This window comes from Sapajus apella, unplaced genomic scaffold (assembly GCF_009761245.1).
Source record: "Sapajus apella isolate SASKATOON/1434 unplaced genomic scaffold, GSC_monkey_1.0 scaffold94, whole genome shotgun sequence".
NCBI lineage: Eukaryota > Metazoa > Chordata > Mammalia > Primates > Cebidae > Sapajus > Sapajus apella.
The window spans coordinates 3,384,497-3,402,902 of NW_022437034.1; the positions used below are offsets into that span (position 1 = coordinate 3,384,497).

At 40.1% G+C, this 18,406-nt stretch overlaps 1 protein-coding gene and 1 long non-coding RNA gene across 7 annotated transcripts in view; both read right to left on the bottom strand.

The window, feature by feature from the left end:
* Positions 1 to 18,406, bottom strand: part of ASCC1 (activating signal cointegrator 1 complex subunit 1) — a 133,158-nt gene that overhangs the window by 70,855 nt on the left and 43,897 nt on the right. The window lies entirely within an intron of this gene.
* LOC116535386 lies at positions 15,029 to 18,360 on the bottom strand. Its single transcript, XR_004262180.1, has 2 exons — positions 16,281 to 18,360; positions 15,029 to 15,956 (listed from the first exon to the last, which is right to left on the bottom strand). It is a non-coding gene; the product is annotated as an uncharacterized LOC116535386 (long non-coding RNA).

An 18,406-nucleotide genomic window follows, 5' to 3' on the forward strand; every position in this document is an offset into this window, starting at 1 on the left:
TAGGAAGCACAAAAAGTAAATATACCTCATAAATCCCATTTTAAAAAAATTGAGGTGAAATTCACATAATATAAAATTAACCATTTTAAAGTGTATAATTCAGCAGTATTTATATTTAGTGTATACACTGTTGTGCAACCACCAGCATTCTTTAATAGCAAAACATTTTTCTCATCTGATAAAAGCATTCCATACCCATTTATTTACTTAATTTATTTTTATTTTTATTTTTGAGATGGAGTCTTGCTCTATCGTCCAGGCTGGAGTGCAATGGCACGATCTTGGCTTGCTGGAACCTTTGCCTACCAGTTCAAGCAATTATCCTGCCTCAGCCTCCTGAGTAGCTGGCATTACAGGTGCCTGCCACCATGCCTGGCTAATTTTTGGAATTTTTGTAGATGGGGTTTTGCCAAGTTGGCCAGGCTGGTCTCGAACTCCTGACCTCAGGTGATACACCCACTTTGGCCTCCCAAAGTGCTGGGATTATAGGCATGAGCCACCATGTCTGGCCCCCATACCCATTTAAATAAATAATCACTCATCTTGCTCCATGCCCCATCCCCTAGTGACCTCTAATTTGCTTTTATCTCTTCTGGATATATTATATAGAAAGAATCATACAATATAAGACCTCTGTGACCAGCTTCTTTCATTTAGCATGATGTTTTTAAGGCTCATCCAAGCTGTAGCATTATCACTGCTTCATTTCTTTTCAGAGTTTAATAAAATCTAGTGTATGTATGTACACACCAAAATTTGCTTATTAATATAACTATTGATGAAGATTTCTGGCTTTTTGCACTTTTGCTATTATGAATAATGCTGCTGTAAACATCTGTGTACACATTTCTGTGCTGACATATATTTTCAGTTATTCTGGGTATATACCCAGAGGATAACTGTTGGGTCACAAGGCAAATCTATGTTTAACTTTTTGAGAAACCACCAAACCATTCTCTGCATTGGCTGAACTAACAAACATTCCCAGCAGCAACGTATGAAGGTTCCTGTTTCTCCACTTCTTCACTGACACTTCCTTTTTTAAAAAATTATAGTGATCCTAGTGGGTATAAAGTTGGATGTGCATTTCACTAACGATCAATGATGATGGCATCTTTTCAAGTGCTTTTTGGACATTTGTACATCTTCTTTGGAGAAATGTCTACTAAAATCTTTTGCCCATTTAAAAATTGTCTTTTTATTGTTGAGTTGTAAGAATTCTTTATAAATTATTGATACTATACCCATATCAGACCATGAATCCCTTTTAAAGGAAGGTAGGTCTCAATTCATTAATTTCATTCTGCAAATGAAAACAGAAAGAAAAAGCTGAAGCTCTTCTATTCCAACAGGAATGAAACAAGAATCCTATTTTGAACTGCAAGTTCTTATTGTATAATCAGGTCACTGGACTAATAAAATGCCCCAAAGGCAGAGAAATGTATTTTATCAAATGTGAACAGATTACATACTGTTCTTGGTTTGCCTAAGGCTTACTGCCTAATACTTGCCTTGGCAACAGTAGTTAGTTGATTATTCATTTTCTAAGTGTTAATGGAGCTTGAGCTATTTTTATATCTGATGAAGAGTTTTGTGATTCCACACATTAACCCAAATTGCCTCATTTAATGAAAGTGATTTTAAGGAACAATCAGCTTTAAATGTGTCAAGGAAGGCTAAGTGCAAGTCTTACCACCCCGGCTACTCTAACCTATGGCACAACTTGTCATGTTAGGAAAGGCATGCAAAGCCCCTCAAATGATTTTAATATGCACAACCCCATCCCAAAGTACAGTTGAGAACTGTTCCCCAGCAATAACAGTAACATCTGTTGGGCCCTTGCTCTGCTTCAAACATTTTCTATGCAATGTATAGACAAATATCTTATGAGGGAAGCACTTATCATCCATACTTTACAGATGAGGAAACTGAGGCACTGAGAAATTAAACCACTTTCCCAAGGTAACTTTGCTAGGAAGAGATGAGGTCAAAATTCAAACCCAGGCAGTCAGGCCCCAAAGCCTATACTTTTGATCAATGTTATACACGTAGCCTTCCTAGTAATAGTTGCCCAAAGGAGGCTAGGACCATAGGACCCCACCCAGAGGCAAACCCTTATGCGTTTCAACACAGCTCACTCAATAAATCATTAACTCAGACCTGAGAATAAAGGAAATCTCATATTTACATGAAACAAAAGTGGTTTTAACATTTGCCTTTTCTAGCCAGGCACAGTGGCTCATGCCTGAAATCTCAGTACTTTAGTAAGCCAAAGCGGAAGGATCACTTGAGGCCAGGAACTCAAGACTAGCCTGGGCAACAAAGAACAATTAAGACCTGGCAAACATGTTTCTTTTTGTAGAGAAAAAAATATATATATATAATTGAGTTTTATTCTCTACAAAAAAAAAAAAAACAAAACTCTCTCTTTTTTTAATTACGACATCTAAAGAATAATCCATAAAAGAAAAAAAAATGGATAAAGTGAACTTAATCAAAATTTAAAACTTGTGCTTCAAAAGATACCATCAAGAAAATGAAAAGTTGAGCCACAGAGAAAAATATTTGGGAGAAAAATATTTGCAAATCATGTCTGATAAATATAAACATAAAAAATTCTTAAAGCTCAACAGTAAAAGGATACATAATCTAATTTTAAAATAAGCTAAAGATTTGAACAGATGTTTTCCCAAAGAGGATATACTAATGGGAACATTAGTATAGAACTTATGAAAACAGGCTCAACATCATTAGTCATTAACGAAATGGAAGTCAAAACCAAAGAAAGATATCACCTCACACCCATCAGAACTATTATAATCAAAAAGATAAACAATAACAAGTGTAGATGAGGAAATGGAAAAACTGAGCAGTCACTTTGTAAAAGCCATTTTGGAAAACAGTTTGGCAGTTAAACAAAAAATTAAACATAAATTTTTAAAAATTCACAAAAAAAACCACAACCCAGCCATTTCACTCCTAGGATTCTAACCAACAAAATAAAAACAAAGGTCTACCTAAAGATGTGTACATGAATCTCACAGCAGTATTATTTATAATAGCCAAAGAGTAGGAACAATCCACATGTCCACCAACTGGTGAAGGAATAAACAAAATGTAGGCTAGCCATATATGCAACACTACTCGGAAATGAAAAGTAGTGAACTACTAACACACACAAAAATATAAACCTCAAAACATTATGCTAAATAAAAGAAGTCAGATGCAAAAGACTATGTATTATATGATTCCATTTATATGAGATATCCAGAAAGGACAAATCTAAAGAGGCTGAAAACAGATTATTAGTTGTCTGTGCTGAGGAGAGGGACTGCAAACAGGCACAAGGGATCTTTTTTTTTTTTTTTTTTGAGACGGAGTTTCGCTCTTGTTACCCAGGCTGGAGTGCAATGGCGTGATCTCGGCTCACCGCAACCTCCGCCTCCTGGGTTCAGGCAATTCTCCTGCCTCAGCCTCCTGAGTAGCTGGGATTACAGGCACACGCCACCATGCCCAGCTGATTTTTTGTAGTTTTAGTAGAGACAGGGTTTCACCATGTTGACCAGGATGGTCTCGATCTCTTGACCTCGTGATCCACCCGCCTCGGCCTCCCAAAGTGCTGGGATTACAGGCGTGAGCCACCACGCCCGGCACAAGGGATCTTTTTAGGGTTATGGAAATGTTCTAAAGCTGGATTGTGGTAATGATTGCACAAATCTGTAAATTTATTTAAAATCACTAAATTGTACACTTAAAATGAATTTCATAGTATGTAAATTATACCTTAATAAAGCTGTTAAATAAGTTGTGTCTATGTCTTTTTTTTTTTTTTAATTCAAGGTCTCCTCTATCACACAAGCTGGAGGACAGTGGCATGATCATGAATCCTGCGGCCTCAAACTCCTGGCCTCAAGTGATCCTCTCTCCTTCGCCTCCCAAGTGGCTGGGACTACAAGCTCATACCACCACACCCAGCTAATTTTTTTTTTAATTTTTGTAGAAACGGGGTCTCATTACGCTGCCGAGGGTGGTCACAAACTCTTGGCCTTAAGCAGGCCTCCCACCTGAAGGTACCACACCTGGCCTCAACCTGTAATTTAAAAACACTGTGCGTACATAGAAATCATTGTATATTCCAGGCATGGTGGTTCCCATCTGTAATCCCTGCACTTTGGGAGGCTGAGGTGGGAGGACTGCTTGAGTAGGAGTTCAAGACCAGCTGGGCAACAAAGCAAGACTCCAATCTCTTAAAAAAAATAAAAATAAAAAAATAAAAATTTAAAACTGTTTTATAGAAATCTTTGTATATGATAAACATGGTATCCCAAATCTCTCAAATTGTTTTTAAATAAATTATGCTGGGGTAATTGGATAGCCATTTGGAAAAAGAACATAGTTAGCTGTGGCCTGGTGCTTCGGCTCATGCCTGTAACTCTAACATTTTGGGAGGTCGAGGCAGGCAAACTGCCTCAGCTCAGGAGTTCAAGACCAGTCTGTGGAACATGGTAAAACTCCATCTCCACTTAAAATACAAAAAATTAGCTGGGCAAATACGCCCGCCTGGGTGACAGTGTGAGATCCATCTCGAAAAACAAAAAATCAAAATAAAAAACTTTCATACAGCAAAAAAACACCATAAGCAAAGTCAAAAGGAAAACAATACACTAGAAAAAAGTAATTGCCAACACAAATCACAAATACAGGGCTAATATCTCTAATATATAAAGAACCTTTTTTTTAAGTGACAGGGTCTCACTATGGTACCCTGGTTGACCTCAAACTGCTAGGCTCATGTCATCCTCACGCCACAGCCCTCAGAGTAGCTGCAGATACATGTGTGCACCACTGCACCTGGCTTATAAATAACTTTTAAAAACCAAAGAAAAAACTCAAAAGGCTATTGAATAATAGGCAAAAGACACAGACACGTCACAAAATATATAAAAATGACTTGAACATGTGGAAAGACATATAATTTCACTCATTCAAAAAATGCAAATTAAAACTACAATGAATACTATTTCTCACCCATCAAACTGACAAAAATTCAAAAGCTTGACAATACACTCTGTTGGAGATGCTGTGGGCACATGGGCACTTTCATACATTGCTAGCGGAAATGCAAAATAGTACAATCCCTGTGGAGGGAAATTTGGCAATATCTAACAAAACAGTAGATACATAAATAAGTATTTACCATCTGACCCAATGCTCTGGACTGAATTGTGTTCCCCCTAAATTCATATCCTGAAGCTCTTCCACCAAATGTAAATGTATTTGGAGACAGGGCCTTTAGAGGATAAGGTTAAAAGAGGCCATAAGGGTGGGGTCCTAATCCAACAGGACTGGTGTCTTCATACAGAAGAAAAAACACCAGGAGTGAGAAAGCACAGAGAAAAGGATGGATTGGGCAACAACCCCAGAGAAACAGTCATGTGAGGACACAGCAAGCAGGTGGCCATCTGCCAGCCAGGAAGAACCTATTTCGGAAAGCAACCCTGCCAGCACCTTGACCTTAGTCTTCCAGCTTCTAGAACTAAGAGAAAATTAATTTATATTGTTGAAGCCACCCAGTCTGTGGTATTCTACGGCAGCAGCCTGAGTAGATTAATATACCCAACAATCCTACTTCTAGGAATTTATCCTGAAGATACCTTAACAATGTAAAAATGGACGCACGAGATTAGACATTACAGCATTACTGAAAAACAGCTAAATGCTCAAGTATAGAATGGTTGAAAACTTATCTATAAACACATGTATAAAATGATACGGAGTCATTTTTCAGGACCTATTATTAAATGAGAAAAGCAAAGTGCAGGACTGAGCAGTGTGGCTCACACCTGTAACCCCAGGACTTTGGGAGCCCAAGACGGGCAGATCACTTAAGACCAGCCTGCGCAACATGGCAAAACCCCATCTCCACAAGAAATAACAAAAATTAGTTGGGCGTGGTAGTGCATGGGTGCCTATAGTTTCAGGTACTTGGGAGGCTGAGGTGGGAGGATCACTTGAGTCCCAGAGGTTAAGGCTGCAATGAGCCATGATATTGCCACTGCTCTCCAGCCTCAGCAACACAGCAAGACCCTGTCTCAAAAAAAAAGGCAAGTGCAGAAGAGCTTCTATACTTTGCTAGCATTTGTTTAAGAAAGAAGGAAAAATAAGAAAACATATTAATATATATATATGCTTATTTTTACAAAAACAAACACAGGACAAATAAACCAGAGAACAATGATATTGGTCATAATAAGGGTGAAAGAGAAAAGGGCAGAAGGAATACAAGAACGTCTGACACCTCTGGGTATGTATGCCTCTTACATGGTCTTGACTTTTGGAAGCATGCTGATGGTCTACATATTCAAACATAAAATAAAATTAACTAGTATGGGAAGAAGAAAGCAAGCTAAATTTGAAAATAAACTACAAATAAACCCAACTGTTAGTTTAAATGAATACCAAATCCACACTAAAGAGGGTTAAAAAAGAATCAGCAAATACAAGGCCGGGTGCAGCAGCTCACGCCTATAAACCCAGCACTTTGGGAGGCTGAGGCAGGTGGATTAGGTCAGGAGTTCAAGACCAGCCTGGTCAATATGGCAAAACCCCATCTCTAATAAAAATACAAAAATCAGCCAGGTGTGGTGGCACACCCATCTATAATCCCAGCTACTTGGGAGACTGAGGCAGGAGAAATTGCTTGAATCTGTGAGGCAGAGGTTGCAATTAGTCAAGGTCACACCACTGCACTCTAGCCTGAGGAACAGAGTGAGACTGTCTCAAAAACAAAAACAAACAAAAAAACCCACAATATTTGACTTCATATCATAGTTTTGGGTAGGGTTAGGGGGAGGACCGCAAACAAATCCTCAATTTTATTTTATTTGGTTTATTCTTGTAGAGAGGTATAGGCAAAGCAAATCCAAACTATTTAAGAGGTATTACGGGACTGAGCAAATGAGTAAAGGTGTTGATGATGCTAGAAGCCAGGGTTCTTGCTGTGGAAGGAGGGACATACTAATATGAAATAGGGAAAGGCAAGAAAGAACCCTGTGGGGATGGACTGAAATCGGAGCTATCTGTGTGAACTCTTGATTTCTAAAATATGTACATATATAAATAGGTGCCCATGTATATTCATGTATACGTATGTTGTGTGTGTGTGTGTGTGTGTGTGTGTGTGTGTGTGTGTGTTTGCATATATTTCCTAGATCTGCCACACTGAAAGAACATAAAAGCAGACATCCCGAGTATACGTGGCACCCACGTCTGGCCCTACCACCACCTGCCATTAAAAAGAATCAGGGCTCCTTGGAGAAATGTCTGATTCCAGGGCTGGAATAGCAAAGTAAAAGATAAGCCTGGAACAGCTTTTTATACCAGAAAGTATGGGGTCGGGGGCGGGGGGGGGGGAGAAAAAAAAAGGAGGTGGGGAGTAGGTATGTCACCAACAAACACAGGACCCAGCTTGAAGGAACCCCTGCTGATCAAATCAGGGACAGTTTGAGCACCAAAATAATTAATAAGTGTAACAAACTACTGAAAAAATAAAAATGTATCATTCTGTATCAATGATTGATAAACTGATGGACAAGAAAGGAGAATTGTTTCTTACAGTAGCATACCATATGCCAACTGAGAAACAGAGAAAATACTAGAGTTGGAAAGTCATAATTTTGTAACTATAATAGCAAACTTCATGGCCAGGCACGGTGCCTTATGCCCATAATCCCAGCATTTTGGGAGCCCGAGGCGGGCAGCTCACCTGAGGTCAGGAGTTCGAGACCAACCTGGCCAAACGTGGTGAAACCTCATCTCTACTCAAAATACAAAAATTAGCTGGGGGTGGTGTCATGCGCCTGTAATCCCAGCTACTCAGGAAGCTGAGGCAGGAGAATCACTTGAAACCAGAAGGCAGAGGTTGCATTGAGACGAGACTGTGCCATTGCACTACAGCCTGGGCAACGAGAGTGAAATTCTGCCTCAAAAAAAAAAAAAAATTCAGGCAAGAATTATTAAAGGATGTTAAATCTAAGGAGAAATTTTGTTGAGGAGTAGGATATTTGCATAGTCTTAAAATGTCCCCTTACAGGCTGCTTATCGGTTCAAGGGTAAAAATATAGTAACTATAAAGAAATTAATCAACGCTGACTGGATAGTGTCAAAATTAACATCACCAACAAGGGGCACTGTATACTCTGAGAAGGATACAGTAAAATGCTCCATCCAGGAACGCCTAAATCTACTCATAAGGAAACTCCAGACAGATAAAAAATGAGAAGCATTATGTTTAAAAAGTCAATGTCAAGAAAGACAAAGAGCTGAGTGTGGTGCCTGTAATCCTGGCTACTCGGGAGGCTGGGGTGGGAGGATCACCTGAGCCCAGGAGTTCAAGGTGCAGTGGTATTTGCACCACCACACCATAGTCTGGAAAACAGCAGAGCAAGACTCTCTCAAAAAAAAAAGAAGACAGACAAAGAAAGCCTGTGGAAATGTTCCAGATTCATGGAAGCTAGAAACATGACAATTAAATACAACGCCTAATCCTACACGGAATCCTAAAGGGGGGGGGGGGGGGGATTCTACAAAGGATATTATTGGATTGAGTGACAAAATTTGAATGTGGATGATAAATAAAACTATCAATGTTAAATGTACCGAGGTTGGGAACTATAAGATTATTATGCATTAAAAAAAATTGCCAGACACAGTGGTGCATGCCTATAGTCTCAGCTACTCAGGAGGCTGAGGCAGGGGGGACAGCTTGAGACCAGGAGTCCAAAGCTAGCCTGGGTAACATAGCAAGATCCCATTCCCCCAATATTTTTAATTAAATGATTCTGAAATATTTAGGATTAAAGGGCTATGACAGGTGCAACTCACTCTAAAGCAGTTCAGAGAGAAAGAAAAAAATGAATACTAAAACATATAGTGAAATATTAACAATGCGTGAATCTGAGTAAAGGATACTATTCTTTGTCTTCAACTTTTCTGCGAGTTTAAAACTATTTCCTGTACAAATTCTCTATTGGTGCTATAACAAATTACCACAAACTTAGTGGCTTATAACAATACAAACTTATCCTACCATCTTCTGGAGGTCAGAAGTCTCACAGGAGTTAGCAGGACTGCATTCCTTGTGAGGATCCAGGGCCAATCATTTCCTTGACCTTTCTAGCTTCTTCTAGAGGCTACCTGAATGTCTTGGCTCAGAGTACATCACTCCAATCTCCACTTTAAACGTCACATCTCCTTCTCTGACTCTGACCTTCCTGACTCCCTCTATTTTTCTTTTTCTTTTTTTTTTTTCCTAAAACAGTCTTGCTCTGTCTCCCAGGCTGGAGTGCAATGGCAAGACCCCGGCTCGCTGCAACCTCCGCCTCACAGGTTCAAGCAATTCTTCTGCCTCAGCCTCCCAAGTAGCTGGGATTACTGATGCCTGCCACCACGTCCAGCTAATTTTTGTATTTTTAGTAGAGATGGGGTTTCACCATGTTGGCCAGGCTGATTTCAAACTCCTGACCTCAAGGGAACTGCTTGCCTCGGCCTTCCAAAGTGCTGGGATTACAGGCATGAGCTACTGTACCCGCCCGACTCCCTCTTATAAAGACCCTTGAGATTAAAATGGGATCGCCTGACAGATGCAGGATAATCTCCCCATCTCAAGATCCTTAGCTTAATCACATCTCAAAGTCTCTTTTGCCATGAAAGGTAAGAGTTACCGGTTTTGGGATTAGGATATGACCATCTTTGAGGGCCATCATTCTGCCTGTCACATGCCCCCTTCCCAAAATGTTTTTTAAGGCATCTTTGGGGAAGTACACTTGAGTGATAGAACTAAAGAAAACTAAGGATGTAATTACTATAAAAGCTGGGACAGCGGTTACCCTTCAGGGGAAGAAGACAGAGGCAAGAGAAGGAAGTCTGAGGTGCTGATAAGGTTGTATCTCCAGCCTGCAAGGTGGTTATAAAAGCATCCATTTGTTCTGTATTGTCTTCTGATGTGTGTTACATTTAACAATTTTAAAGTTTTTTTTTTTAGAAAAACACTAAATACAAAGAAAAGAGGAAACTTTTTTAAGCTTTTATAGATGTTGGGGCTTTTTTTTCTTTTATAGAGACAGGGTTGCACTATGTTGACAGGGCTGGTCTTGAACTCTTGGTCTCAAGTGATCCACTGGCCTCAGCCTCCCAAAGCACTGGGATTACAGGCATGAGCCACTGCACCTGGCCCAATGTTGGGACTTTTTTTATTTTTTTGAGACAGTGTCTTGCTTTGTCTCCAGGCTGGAGTGCAGTAAGCCAAGATTGGCGCCATCTTGGCTCACTGCAAACTCCACCTCCTGGGTTCAAGTGATTCCCCTGCCTCAGCCTCCCAAGTAGCTGGGACCACAGACATGTGCCACCACACCCAGCTAATTCTTTGTATTTTAGTAGAGACAGGATTTCACCATGTTGGCCAGGATGGTCTCGAACTCCAGACCTCATGATCCGCCCACCTTGGCCTCCCAAAGTGCTGAAATTACAGACATGAGCACCCAGCAGGAGCTTTTTGAGACGAAGTCTCACTCTTGTCACTCTGGCTGAGTGGCCCGATCTCTGCTCACCGCAACCTCTACCTCTTGGGTTCAAGTGATTCTCCTGCCTCGGCCTCCCAAGTAGCTGGGATTACAGGCACGTGCCACCATGTCTAGCTAACTTTTGTATTTTTAGTAGAGACAGGGTTTCATCATGTTGGTGAGGCTGGTCTTAAACTCCTGACCTTGTGATCCACCGCTTCGGCCTCCCAAAGTGCTGGGATCACAGGCATGAGCCATTGCACCTGGCCGTTGGGACTTTTTAAAGGTAATTACACTAGTTCCTCTAAAATAACTATATATGTGTCTGTATATATATATATACATATATATACAGACATATATATATGTTTTATATATATTTTTAACATATTATACATACGTATTTTATATATATATATACACACACACACACATAGTGACTAGAGAGAGAAAAACAAGGGAAAGAAATGCCCTGTGACTGGCATGCCAAATCAAGACTTAACAAGTAGAGCCAGACTGAATTCTAAAGGCCTGAAAGTGTACACAAGTACCTTTCTGGATGTGGAAATGACTAGCAAACATAGGAGAAACATGGGCTAATTGTTTAAAATTCCCTTTTATTTCTCTTTATTCTTCAGCCTTCTTTTCCATAAATTTGCCCTAATACCCAACTAAAAAAAGGAAGTTCTACAACTTTGCTTTCCTTACTTTACCCTTTGGGAGCCTGGCACTCTAGTCAACTTGAGTTTACTTGCCAAGAAAACATTGAGTACTGGAAAACAAAACATACAGAAGGCAGTGGAGCAGGACAAGGAACAGACAGGACACCTAAGGGTCACACAACCGAAAGTCCTTTTGGAATTCTGAGTCATAAGGGTTCAAATAACCCTTACTCTACTGGAAACTATATAATTTACAAGTAACCCTACTGGACAAATATATATATATTTTTTTTACCTTCTCCTCTCACTCTGCCCCACAGTCTTTTTAATGACTGGAGAAATGCTCTAAATTCTGCCCTACCTCGCAATGCCATCTACCAAAAGAAACTTTCCTCTTACTGAGTTATCTAAATTTAATTTGGAACCAAACAATCTTCAAGGCAATGGGATAAATCTCTAGAGCCATTGTTTTTGTTTGCTCAGAACATATAATATTCCCGTCGGAAGCCCATTCATTGAGATGAATGAAGACCAACCAACATCAAATTCTTTACTGCAGGGGTTTAATTACACTGGGCTCTGCTCCAAGTTCACCATTACTTGGAGCTAGAACTGTCTTACTGCATTAGGTTGGCCACCCAGGCTGGCGCCTGAAAGTTCTAATGGTATTGACCTTCCACTAAGCAGTGAGAAGCAAAGGGTGAAGTAACAGGAATTTCCTGGGGCAGTTTTGTCTATGAAAATAAATGTGTTTCTTTATGGCTAAGTCACAGCATCACTGAGCCTCAGTTTCTTTCTTGTTAAATAAGGCCTCATCCATGCATGCAAAAGCTTCCTCTAAAGAAACTTATGTACAAGCCTAAGTCACAGTTCACCAAGTTCAAGGTCATGTCCTGACTCATCAGTCCTGGGTTCATGACCCTAGCCCTCTCATTCAAACTGCAGCTCATGATTTACCACTAGCAATCACCACATCATCACAGGCCCTTCACTGGTATCACTTTTAATCCACGACCCTGGGCTCAACTGGGGCAGAACTGCTAATAATACTATCAGCAGGAACAATTAACAGGATATAACAAAACCTAAAGTTGTCAAGCTTGGGGAAAAGGCCAGTAGAAAGCAGTATGGATTAGCCCAGCAGGAAGCATTTCCTGCTTTCTTAAAACTCAACCATCCTGGCCAGGTGTTGTGGCTCATGCCTGTAATCCAGCACTTTGGGAGCCAAGGCACGCAGATCACAAGGCCAGGAGTTCGAGACCAGCCTGACCAACATGGTGAAAACTCGTCTCTACTAAAAAATACAAAAACTAGCCAGGCGTGGTGGCATGCACCTGTAATCCCAGCTACTCAGGAGGCTGAGGCAGGAGAATCGCTTGAACCTGGGAGGCAGGGGTTGCAGTGAGCCAAAATCGTGCCACTGCACTCCAGCCTGGGTGACATAGTGAGACTCTGTCTCAAAACAACAACAACAAAACTCAACCATCCTTTCCATAAGATGGGATATAACACAGGTACAACTGCCAGAGCTGTCAACAGGTAGAAGGGAGGCCTCTCTCCAGACACAGACCTTTAAGCTTATGTTCCACTACATGATAGTGAATAATCTGATCCAAATGTGTAGCATTCAGAATGTAAATAATTTATAACCCTCTGCCTTGATGGTACATGCCAATTGCCAGAAACAAAAAATAATTCTCAAATTATATTCATATATATCATCTTTTAGGAACTCCAGGTATAACAAAGGTTTGTACCTTATAAAAAAGGACTTTAACCTGGACTAGAGAGTCTAGGGTTCTAATTCCAACTCTGTCATAAACCAGGTGTCATTAGGCAAGTCATGTCACTTCTCTAGGCCTCAGCTTCCTCCTCTGTAAAATAAGTGAGGTGGCCTGGCTTACCTGTAAGTCAAAGGTCCTATAAGCTTTTTACATGTTTCCACAAAACCTAAATAATCACCTGCTAACAAAATAGATTATGTGTGAGGGATCTACCAATTCACTTTCTGATATTCTATGCAAAGAAAAAGCATATTTCCCCTATAGTCGTTGTATTTTCTTTCTTTTTTTTTATAGCCAAATCCTGTAAAATTGCTCTGGGCAGGTGATAATGAAGTTCATTCATATAAAGAAGTTATTTAAATAAGGCAAAGTGGTAAAAAAAGCATTTGGCTTTGCAACCAGATAGGCCTATGCTCAAATTCTACCACTTATCAGCAGCATGACCCTAGGTGAGTTACTCAGTTGCTCTGAAGCTTAATTTCATCATCTATAAAACAGACAATACTTCTGTCTCAGGTTTGCTCTGAGGATTAAATGAAACACATGTAAAGTCTCTGGCACACAGTAGTATAGAATAAACACAAGCTTCCCCCTCTTCCTTTTTATATGACTGTGCAGCACTAGACAAATGCCATCTTTGCTCTCCCTTTTAAAGCAGCACTGGAAGCTAAATTAGGCTTTGCTGAGTCATTTCCATTATTCTTTAAGAATGTTCCGAAAAGCTGACTTTGATTGGCAAGTCACTATGTGTTATTAATGAAATACTGTGTTAAGCTATATAAGCTTCAGAAACAAAGGGTTTTGATTCTCCTGGCTTATAAATTCTATTTTTTCATACATAATTACAAGAAAATGGAGAGGTTCTTAAAATGCGGACAAATATTCAAGCATCAGCTTTTATACTGACCAGAGAAAATAACTTCTCATGTATTGTCTAAAGATCTTTACCTATTAAAGAGGAGTGAAGAGAATCTCCCCTCACTAAAGGATGTACCACCCCACTTATCTTAGACGAGCACAAAGAATCCTTCAGCCTACTCTTCTAAAAGCTTCACTATTCCTCCTTAGTTACTTGAAAGCACTAGTTAGCAAGGCATGTACTCAACTTACATTTATTCCCAAAGACAGGCCGTGGTCCCTCTAACATTTGTGATGGGTTAATAGTGAAGAGAGATCTGCTGCTGCTTCTTAATGCCACTCCTTCCCTCCCCTCCATATTATAACCCATAGGATTATTACAAGTCTTATTTGGTACAGCAGTAATTATAACAATTATAACAACAATACCACTTATTCAGCACTAACTATGTGCCCTGCGTGCTCTGCTCCAAACACCTTAAACTTATTATTTATTCTTCATATCAACACTGTAACATAAATACTATTATTATTCCCACTTTAGAGCAGAACTCTGAAATATCTCTGGAATATATCCCTTCTTGAATATGCCACAGACCCTAGCCTTCTTTTAATAGACAGTTGGTGCCTGTCTTGGTGCCCAACTCCTTACCTCAAGGCATCCTCCATACTACCTTCAATTATTATTCTACAGTGGAAAGTTCATCACAGTCCTTGCTTAAAATCTTAAATTGTTTTTCTTTCTTTCTTTTGGAAACAGCGTCTCGCTCTGTCACCCAGGCTAGAGTGCAGTGGCACGATCATGGCTACTGTAGCCTCGACCTCTGCACTCAAGAAATCCTCCTCCCACGTCAGCCTCCCAAGTAGCTGGGACCACAGGTACACAACAGCATGCCTGGCTAATTTATTTATTTTTTGTAGACATGGAGTTTCATCATGTTGCTCAGGCTGGTTTCAAACTCTTGGACTCAAGAGATCCTCCCACCTCAGCCTCCCAAAGTGCTAAGATTACAGGTGTGAGCCACCATGCCCAGCCTTAACTATTTTCTTACTATCTATAGGATTTTACATTCAAAATCCTTAACCCACACAAGAACTTTCACAACTTGAGTGTCATGTAATTTCTACTCTTAACTCCTGCCTCCTCCTTATTCTACCTCTTTCTAGGCACCAGCCTTAACAAATTCCTCACTCTCCTCACAAATGACATTTCCTCTGCCCCGAATGCTCCCTGCCCCCACTTGCCTGCCTGGCACAAACTCCTGTCTCTTCAAGACTGTTCAATTGTCAGCTCCCTTATCAAGCCTTCTCCAACCACTATAGAATTTCACCTCTGGGTACCCACTCACTTATCTAGTAGCACTTATCTCACAACACTATTTCTGGAAGAAGTCTATTTCTCACCCCCTAGAGTATGGGATCCTTAAGAGCACAGTCCATTGTTGGTACATAATACATATGTCCTGTATATTATGTCTACCTGGTATGAAGTAGACATTTAATAAATAGCGCATGAATCAATCAGACACAAACACTTGCTCAAAACTACCATCTCAACTGAAATGAGACAATACATGAATCTTGTAAGTATTTCCTTTTCTTATTTTCCTACCCAACATCAGACCTCAGGGGGTTTTACAATTTTCCTTACAACCAAAGACAACTATCCCATCTTTGTTCTAAATTAGTTCAAAAGACAAAACTAAAAATCCTGCAATTCCCCTTATATGTGAAAAATCCTAAATTATACACTAAAGCTTTTATATAAACATTTTCTTCTTCAGTGACTAACACTAACTGGAAAAAAAAACCTGCCTGAGGGACTTGGGGAAATGCAGACACATTACCCATTCTGCCCGGTATAAGCCCTCACGCTACACTATGAGCAGAATTATGTAGTTTCTGCAACTATAACCTATTCAGGTTCTCTAGGCAGCCTGAGAAATCCCGTTGCTTCAGATGGATCTATAAGCCTTCAAACGTTCCACTGCACATGGTTTTGAATTACTGTTTTTCATTACTGATGTGCTTTCTGCTGGACCCTGCTGTGAGATAAAGTGGAATTACAGCAGCATTACTAGGCTAAAGAATGACTGAGAGATGGCCAGGCGCGGTGGCTCAAGCCTGTAATCCCAGCACTTTGGGAGGCCGAGGCGGGTGGATCACGAGGTCAAGAGATCGAGACCATCCTGGTCAACATGGTGAAACCCCGTCTCTATTAAAAATACAAAAAATTAGCTGGGCATGGTGATGCGTGCCTGTAATCCCAGCTATTCAGGAGGCTGAGGCAGGAGAATTGCCTGAACCCAGGAGGCGGAGGTTGCGGTGAGCAGAGATCGCGCCATTGCACTCCAGCCTGGGTAACATGAGTGAAACTCCATCTCAAAAAAAAAAAAAAAAAAAAAAAAAAGAATGACTGAGAGATATACAGGGTTGTAATATACTTCTTGAACTTGTAGGCAGGGAGACATCTTCGGATCTTAATGCAAGAGAGGAAAGAATGAAAAAATAAGGTGCAGCTTATCTGCAGATCACACAGATGAAGAATACCTTGTCCATGTCTGTGAGCAGCTAAATCCTACATTAAATACTCAGGCTTAGGGAACTGAAGCACAGGGATGATAGTGATAATGTCTGCAGTCAAACAATATTTCTTATATAACTGATAAACACAAAGGTGATTTCAGGGAATGCTATCCTAAAAGGTAAATTCAGTTTCCTTGAAGAGCCATGGGTGACATTAAGGACAAGTGTGCTACCAAACAAAGAGGAAAAAGAGGCTGACTGTTTTAAAGGAAGAAACAATTATGTTCAAGGAAGGGGGGTAAGAAGGACAGAATGAGACCTGAGAGAAGAAAAGTTGCCTATTGTACCAAAAATGTGACCTTCACAACAATATTTAACAATGAAAATTAATAGCTGTGATCGAATCCTCAGACTGACCCCCTGATGACCTTTTACCCTGGTATAAGGGCTGTAGGTAGAACCTGTGGCTGTGATAATGTATCAGTCCCTATGAATAATATTACGCCACATGGTACAGCTGACTTTAAGAGAGATTATCCCAGTGAGCATAATCTACACATGAGCTGTTTATAAAGCTAAGTCTTTGGCGGGTGGCAGAAGTCAGATCTTACACATAAGAAGGACTTGATGAAGCCAGGGCAGCCATGTATCGAGGAAACGGCGCCTTCAGACCTACAGACCCAAGGATCTGAATTCTGCTAACAACCTGAATGAACCTGAAAGTTGATTCTTCCCAGGAGCCTCCAGATGAGATACCAGCATGGTCAACATGTTGATCTTGGCCTTATGAGACCCTAAGCAGAGAACCCAGTCCAGCCTACTAGGTGTTCTGACCTATGGAACTACAAAACTACTAGAGAACTGTGAGATGATACATGGGTGTGGTTTTAGGCTAAGATTGTAGTAATTTATTACATAGCAATAGAAAACTCATAAGGCAGGATAAAATGATAACCTGATATTTTAACAGAATCCTTCATATCAGAGATCCCAAAAGCACTTGATGTATTTCACATGAGCTGTAAAAAAGAATAAATTCACCTTCTCAAAAAAAGAAACAAAACATTAATACCAATTTTTTTTCAGAAGATGAAGTCTCACCTTTAGTCCTGAATCAGGACTGAAGACAGATATCCTAATGAACATGTCCTTAGATAATATATAATCCATATATTTATTTTGAACAGTTCGTGAATAGCATATGATTTGGAATTGAATAATAACCCAAGTACAACTGGAAAGCTATGCTGCTCCCTTTTTTTTTTTTTTTTTTTCCCCTGAGATAGGATCTTGCTTTGTTGTACAGGCTGGCTAATTTTTGCATGTTTTGCAGAGACAAGTTTTCACCATGCTGCCCAGGCTGGTCTCAAACTCCTGGGCTCAAGTGATTCAACTGCCTTAGCCTCTCAAAGGGCTGGGACTTCAGGTGTGAGCCACTGGGTCTGGCCTACTGCTCTTTTTTAAACCCTCAAATACTGTGCAAATTACTACCGAACTGTAGTCAAGACTGTTCCCACTTGAGAATGCATGCTGAAAGGTTGGTATAGTTGGTTAGCATGTGGTCAGTTGGTTAGCAAGCAACCATGAAAATGTCTTCAATTTCAACAAGATATTTTTTTCCCACTCAAATAACTTTTCCTCAGTGACTCCCAGGACTGTCAACTATTTGTTCTGTTGGATTGCATAAATCAGAGCAGATACTAGATCCTACACTTTGAATCACTGCTCTACTTAACACTGTGACATCCACTAGCTGTGGCACCTGAGGCAAGTTACTCTCTCTAAGCTTCCATTCCTTCATCAGCAAAATGAGATGTAAATACCTACCGCATAGGGAGGGACGGAAGATTAAACAAAATGAACATAGGAGGAATTTAGAACACTGTCTAGTAAAATGCGAAGCTCAATAAATATTTGCTATTTTACATATCACTCAATTATCAATTGAATGAATAAAAATACAAAATTAGCTGGGCACACACCTATAATTCTAGCTACCCAGGAGGCTGAGGTATGA